We start from the raw sequence: 8,571 nt of genomic DNA on the forward strand, positions 1-8,571 counted from the left end.
CACAACACAAGTACTTGGTCAAGGTGTGTGAATTTTGGTTCCAAAAAGAGGATTTTGTTCATGTATTATTCGAACTTTGTTTTCTTCAATCAATCGATAAGATATTTACAATTACGTAATTTGTTCAGCAATTTTTGGCCTTGCGCGTTTCATTCAACAGGAGCTGTTGGATGGACTGATTTAGCTCTTGTTAAGAGAATTTGATCAATTGAGGTTGAAATGATTTCGAATGCATTTTGGACGCTATTACTAACTACTAAGAGAACACAATTCTTTAATACAAACATTAATTGATAATATTCAAAAGATTGTTTGTCGACTTTTGAACATCTCACTTTTAAATAGAGATGCAAACTTTTTAACAGATGTTCGATTGTATAGAACATTAATTCTCTTCAAGTCACTAGAACCTAACTAAATCAATAAGAAGTGTAATTCCTTTATCAATAGAATATGTGAGATCATCCAAAAAGAACTTTTGAAGGATTAAACATTTGGACCAAAATTTATGTAATTTTTTGAAGTGGACGGGCATGGCTGATAACTTGATATTTACCAAGATGGGGGGCCACGTGATGTGGGGTTCTATTTGAGAGATGGATTAATTTGGGGCTTGTTTGGAAAATAGTTTTAACTGACTGAAACGTTTTTATAGATAATGTTTTTGGACTTCAGAAGTAATTTAAGTGCTTTTTTTTTTTTTTTTTTTTTTTTTTTTTTTTTAGAATTAACTTACATTTTTATTAAGAATTTATTTTAAAAATATTTTTTCTAAAAACTTTTTAAATCATTTGAATGCTCTTCTCAAGAAAGCTCTTGCACTTTTCACACTTAAGAGGTGTGAGACTAGAGAAGTGGAGCTTTCACACATTTTTTTCCTCACAAATTTGTTTCAAACTCTTGAAGTTGATTTATCAACTTCTTGGAGGGAGGGGATGTGGTGTTGTGGGTTGTTTGGATATTCGATTTTTAAGTGTTTTGTTGTTATGTATCGAAGCATGGTATGCATTAGGTTTTTAAACTGTCAATTTTTTCGAACTCTTTGACCAAATAAAAAAAAAAAAAAAACTTTTGACCCTTTATAAGGTAGTGTTTACCATACACCAGAGCATAATAATTTTTTTTTATTTGTTCTGGAGCATGGTGTTTGGTTTGTCAACATTTTGATCTGGTACACATTTGGGAAACATCTAATTTGTGTCCATGTGGTGGAGCGTGGTACGAAAGTACGGATATAGGACTTGTTTTGAAACATTTATTTTTATTCAAACTTGAAATTAGTGTTTGGTGAACTTACAAATTAGTGCTCAGCAAACGTCCAATAATTTGCATTATTCATAATGCATTATGCATGTTCGTATAATTCATATACGGCTTTTTGGCTTTTCGCTTTCTAAATAAGTCGGTTTCTCCAAGTCTCCATCCGGCTAGTTGACAAGAACTTGTTACCAAAAGCACTTAAATGCATTATAAAATTCCCTCTTACTTGAGAACAATTTATATAAAACAAGTTTATCACGTGCTGTATTTATCTAATAATATAATCTTATGTGTTGACAACTTTACACATATCATTCTTTTATTTAAAACGAAACGCCTAATAACAACAAACTCGTTTTACATAAATCCTTCTCCTCTCATACACTCGCTTTAATAGCATAACAAATTTGTTAACTGACTCAGTAGCCTTCCATTATTACTTCAATATTAAAAGACAATAATACTTCATGCACTGGCGGATCCATTAAGGGGCAAGTGGGGTTAGCTAACCTCTCAAATTCCGGTGAATCTTTATAAATGACTTGGGTGTTGCTTTTTTGAAGGTTGGAGTTGTCATTTATACATGTCCTCTAATTGCTTGATGAAATGCCTTAAAGAGGAGTTGACCTTCTTATTATTTTTTTTTATAAGAAAATATCAACTTGGGCATTATATTCTTGATATGCATTCAAGTAGTGAATTTTCTCAATTTAAAGAAATTGGTAGTCTTGCAAAAAAAAGGTGAAAACAGGGAGGAACATAGCATATAATCATGTATATTTGCTAATTACATTGACTTTGGTTCTACTGGTTGCTATTGCTTCAATGGAGGGAGCACTTTGCTATGAATATTATGAAAAATCCATTGCGTAACCAAATGAGAGATCATTGTTTTTTTTTCCATTGACAATACAACTACAATGCAGCGTTTTCAAAATATGAAAATGCATCGTGAAAAATTGTAACTTATATTGTTATTCGTTCTATAAATTATAAATGATGGAACTATGATTTATTTTTATGGTTATTAGTATATGTCTAAAAAATGTTTATAAACTTTTACACGAGACCGTCCAAATAACTATTTTTGGATCCGCCACCACTGACTTAATGGCAAATTATGAGGTAAAGACTAGGTTGACCCACAACACCTTTTCAAACAAGTGTTAGCTTTTCAATCTTGCATTGATGAAAAGGATAAAGGCTTCAAAAATCCTTGACTGCTTAAAATCATGTAATTTGCGATTAATAAATAGAGTATTCGTCAACAAAAAACCATGCAGGGAGTAAAATTGCACATGTGGGATCTAACTGATATAATATATGTTATACTTGTACTTCGATCAAATCAAATCAACAACGCTAAAACTGAACAACGGAAGCACACCTTCCTTTTGATATAAAGAAATACAAGAAAACACACACAAGATAGTTTCTTGTCTCATAAGTCTCTCACACACTATATCCACACTTTGTACCCTAACGTTAAGGAACCTTTTATACTAACTCAAAAAACCTAATCCTAAACTGAGTTGGAATTCTAAACCTATCTGAAAACTTGCGTCCAAGTTTCCCATACCTATTACAATTAGAACTTCCACACCAGTTAGGGATCCTTCTCGGATTCTATACCAATTTCTAACAAACTCCACCTTGGTAAGAACTCCGCCTCGAGACTTCTTATGCTTCCATCGCTCCACCATTTTCAAGTATCAAACCTGTCTTACATGCACCAAATCCAGACAATGGCTGAATTTTGATGCACCCACCACCTTTGTTAACATATCTGCAGGATTATCAGCTGAAGCGATTTTTGTTACGAGAATCTCGCCTTCAGCTATAATTTCTCGAACAAAATGATATCTTACATCTATATGTTTGGTTCTTGCATGATGCACTTGATACTTCGCCAAGTAAATAGCACTTTGACTATCACAATGCACATCTATCTTGCGCTGCTTAACTCCCAAATCTGCTATTAATCCCAGTGTCCAAATGGCTTCCTTAATTGCTTCTGCCATTGCCATATATTCTGCTTCTGTAGTTGATAAAGCAACCGTCGGTTGTAGAATTGATCTCCAACATATAGGGCCATTTGCCATGGTAAACACATATCCTGTGGTAGATCTTCGTTTGTCTAAGTCACTAGCAAAATCAGAATCTACATATCCAATAGAAAACTTCTCGATTCCTTTATCATTCCGCTCAAAGCAAATTCCCGTGCTCCTTGTTCCATGCAAGTATCGCAGTATCCATCGAGCAGCTTCCCAATGCATTTTTCCAGGGTTATGCATAAATCTGCTTACTAATCCAACTGCGTGAGCAATATCAGGTCGAGTACACACCATGGCATACATCAACCCTCCAACCAAACTAGAATAAGGAACGTCCTTCATCTTAGTCCTTTCTTCATCAGTTTTAGGGCATAACTGCGTGCTCATCTTGAAGTGAGATGCCAGAGGTGTACTTACGGGTTTGGTTTCATCACGTATGCCAAACTTGTGTAGCAATTTCTCCACATACTGTTTCTGTGATAAACACACCAGCCCTTTCTTTCTATCCCGTGTGATTTCCATCCCCAAAATTTTCTTTGCTTCGCCAAGGTCTTTCATCTCAAACTCATTTTGCATCTGAGTTTTGAGTTCTGAGATTTCTGTTTGATCACTAGAGGCAATGAGCATATCATCTACATAAATCAGTAAATATACATATATACCTTTTCTCGTTTTCTTGTGATATACACAGTGATCGTATTGGCTCCTAGTGTAGCCAAAGTCCTTCATAAACTTGTCGAACCTTAAGTACCATTGCCTCGGAGATTGCTTCAAACCATATAGAGATTTGTTGAGCTTGCATACTAGATTCTCCTTTCCTTTCTCTTCGTATCCTTCTGGTTGACATATGTAAATTTCTTCAGCCAAATTTCCATGCAGAAACGCAGTTTTTACGTCCAATTGTACTAATTCGAGATCAAACTGTGCCACCAGTGCTAGGAGGATTCGAATGGATGAATGTTTCACCACGGGAGAGAAGATTTCATTGTAATCTATTCCCTCTTTCTGAGCGTAGCCTTTTGCTACTAATCTGGCTTTAAACCTTAATGAACTTGCATTATTTATTCCATCTTTCTTTGCATACACCCATTTGCATCCAATGGCCTTTCTTCCCTTAGGTAGCTCCACCAGATCCCAAGTTCTGTTCTTCTTTAGTGACAACATCTCATCATCCATAGCTTCATGCCAATTTTTAGCTTCTTTACTCCTTGATGCTTCTGTGAAATCTGTAGGGATGTCTACCTTGATTACAGGCAATGCATAGGCTATACAGGAGACGCAGTCTTTGTATTTAGCAGGAAGCCCAACCTCTCTTTTTCCTTTTCTCTTGGCGATACAATCATCTTGATCTGGTACATCATTAATCATACTATCCTCTTCTTGTTCTTCTTCTTGATCGACACTGATATGACTTTCATTGTCGAGTTTGTCTTCATCTCTTGAATATTCAGTTAGTTCTTTTGCTAGCTCCACCTCTTGCACAATCTTTCGATCTTCTCTTAGTTGCATATGGGTTTCATTAAACGTCACATTTCTGCTTATTACAATCTTCTTGAGTTCTGTACTCCATAATCTGAATCCCTTGACGCCACTGTTAAACCCTAGGAAGATAGCCTTCCTTGCTCTCGGATCTAATTTATTTTCTCTAACATGGTAATAAGCATCACACCCGAATACCCTTAGTCTGTCATAATCTTGAGCAATTTGTCCTGACCATACTTCCATTGGAGTCTTTCCGTTTAAAGCTGAAGAAGGAAGACGGTTTAGGATGTGACATGCATAGCTCAATGCTTCTGCCCAAAAACGTTTATGCAGTTTTGCTTGTGACAGCATGCATCTGACCTTTTCTAACAGTGTTCGATTCAACCGTTCTGCAATTCCGTTCTGCTGGGGAGTTTCTCTAACACTGAAATGTCGTGTTATACCTTCCTTTTTGCAGGCTTCAAAGAAGGGATCAGACGTATACTCTCCCCCATTATCACTTCTTAAGACTTTCAATTTTTTTCCGGTCTTCCTTTCGACTGTGGTTTTCCATTCTAAGAAAATATCCAGCACCTCATGTTTGTGCTTCATCATATAAATCCATGCTCTTCGTGAATAATCATCAATGAAGGATACGAACCATCTTTTTCCTCCTAGGGATTCATTCTTTGCTGGCCCCCAGACATCTGAGTGTACATAATCCAGGATTCCCTCCGTTTGATGTATTGCCGTGCCAAAACTTACTTTGGTTTGTTTGCCAAGGATGCAATGTTCGCAAAAGTCGATCTTCCCACTTTTGGCTCCCTCTAGGACCCCTTGTTTAATAAGTCCTTGCAATGCCTTGTTTCCCACGTGCCCTAGCCTCATATGCCATAGACAGGATGCATCGGATTGATCACTTGCTGCTGCCATAGCCATCGGAGATTCAATAGTGGTGCCTTCTAACAAATAAAGCAACCCTCTTCTTGGAGCTTTCATTAACACTAATGCTCCTCTTGCAACCTTCAATGTTTGTTTTTCTGAGTAGAATTTACAACCTTGATCTTCAAGAGTTCCAAGCGAGATTAAATTCTTCTTAAGATTTGGGACATATCTCACCCCTTGTAGCTCTCGGACTACACCATCATGGTGTCTGATTTTCACACTACCAATTCCTTTTGTTGCACATGGATTATCATCCCCCATATATACCATTCCAGTGAGAGTCTTGAACGAAGAAAACCAATGACGTTGAGAGGTCATATGATGCGTGCATCCAGTATCAAGCACCCAGTGATTCATATAATTTATTCCGTCTGATGCAGTTAGGGCACAGACGAAATCTTCATTGTCAGCCTCGACAATGTTTGCCTCTGAGTCTTCATATTTCTTATCTTTGTTCTTGGCTTTGATTTTGGGACAATCCTTTTTCCAGTGCCCTTTCTCATGACAGAAGGCGCACTCATCTTTATCGAGAAACTTTCTGTTGCTTGAGGTACCTCTCGAACGAGACTTGCTTTTCTTCTTAGTTGCTGGTCTTCTTTCCTTTGATCTTCCCCTTACCATTAGTGCTTCGGAATTGTTTCTCTCTTGTCTGTCTAAATTGCGGACTTCATGATTCATCACTGCACTTGAGATTTCATCAAACTTAAGAGTTTCTCTACCGTAAATCCATGTCGTAACAAACGACTCGTAAGATTCAGGTAGGGAATTCATCAGAATCAATGCTTTATCTTCATCTTTGATTGTCTCTTCTAGGTTCAGAAGTTCAGCAATCATCTTGTTAAATTCTTCAAGATGGTCAATCATCTTAGTTCCTTCCTTGTATTGAAACCGATACAATTTACTCTTAAGATAAAGCCTGTTTTCTGCACTCTTTTTCAGGTACTTTGATTCCAACGTATCCCATAGATCTCTAGCTGATGAGATATTCATTACACCATATTTTTGTGCTTTTCCAAGACATAGTCTGATCGTGGAACATGCATGTGCATTCAGCCGCTGCCATTCCTCCTTCTTCATTGTTATAGGCATGTCTTCAAGCACCATCAGTAAACCTTGTTGAATCAGTACATCCTTTACTTCGCACTGCCACATAGCGAAGTTATTTGTCCCAATGAATTTCTCGATCTCAAACCGAGCACTTTGTACCGAAGTCTTGGTTACCTCAGTACCCCTATCATCTCCACTTTCAGTTTTCGTCATCGTTTTGATTTGACCACGCAACCTAATGGCTCTTGATACCACTTGTTATACTTGTACTTCGATCAAATCAAATCAACAACGCTAAAACTGAACAACGGAAGCACACCTTCCTTTTGATATAAAGAAATACAAGAAAACACACACAAGATAGTTTCTTGTCTCATAAGTCTCTCACACACTATATCCACACTTTGTACCCTAACGTTAAGGAACCTTTTATACTAACTCAAAAAACCTAATCCTAAACTGAGTTGGAATTCTAAACCTATCTGAAAACTTGCGTCCAAGTTTCCCATACCTATTACAATTAGAACTTCCACACCAGTTAGGGATCCTTCTCGGATTCTATACCAATTTCTAACAATATATAGTCAATGAAAATTGTTAATCGTGAATGTACTGTAGTATCATTTACATTTCAATTAAACATGTGAAGGCACGTGAGATTTCACAACATCAATAGTCGAAACTCAACCACTTACGGAAAAATCCAGCCCATGAAAGTGAATAAGGGTAGTGACAAATTAAAACTAGAAAAACTCAAGTTGACTAGAACATCGTCTGTATTTCTCCCTTGTCTATAATGTTTAATTGTAAATTATATTATGTCACCTCTAACTATAAAGATAAAAAGGGATAAGAGATTAAAGAACACAAAAGACCATAAATAAAGTAGCATGAATCCGATCCATGATGCATGGAAATGGAAAGCTCCCCCTGATATGGCATGGTGTTCCAAAATAATAAGCTTATCGAATCCAATGTGCAAACAGCAAAGGCAAAGCCAAGTTGATGAGACTTAAGAGTACGTACACGTGTCAACTCAATAAATGTTCCAACGGTCATCAGAGTAATTTTTCGGTGTACCCGGCACACCAAATTTTTTTGGTGTACCCTCACTCATAATGGTGAGGGTGCACCAAAAAAATTTGGTGCACCCTCACTTTTTGTACACCAAAAAAATTCTAATGAGTGAGGGTACACCAAAAAAATTTGGTGTACCCGGTACACCTAAAAATTTTTCCACTGCCACCGCCACCAGAATCGACCGTTGCTCCATCACGTGCCTCCCCCACCGCCTCATTGACCCCTCTTCACATGCCACTCATCTCTCTGCGCCCTCTGCTCTGCTCTGCTCTGCTGTGTTTGATATCTCTCTCACGTGTAAGAACCTTCCTCTCTCACAATACCGTTGATGAATACTAACTCTAACATCACATGTACAGTCAGATAGAAAGAATGCTTTCTGTATTCACTTTCTTAATGAGGAAGTAATTACAACAAAGTATATATATACTCTGCTAAGTAAGTAGTGACTAATAACACTAGATTAACACCTAATCATAGTGATTAGTTACAAAACAATTGTAACAGATTTACAGCTGTTAAAAACAGAAAATATCTAATGATGAGATGTCCATTTACCCTCCCTCAAGCTAAACGGAGGATCTCCGAGAGAAAGCTTGGATTGTAACAACTTGAATCTGGCCTTGGAAAGTGCCTTGGTGTGAATGTCTGCAATTTGATGATGAGTACTAACATGATGAACTTGAATCAAATTTGCTAAAACAAGTTCTTTAATGTAATGATA

This window comes from the organism of the source record quoted next, unplaced genomic scaffold, assembly GCF_019419815.1.
Source record: "Pyrus x bretschneideri cultivar Hongxiangsu unplaced genomic scaffold, Pyrus_bretschneideri_v1 Contig59, whole genome shotgun sequence".
Lineage (NCBI taxonomy): Eukaryota > Viridiplantae > Streptophyta > Magnoliopsida > Rosales > Rosaceae > Pyrus > Pyrus x bretschneideri.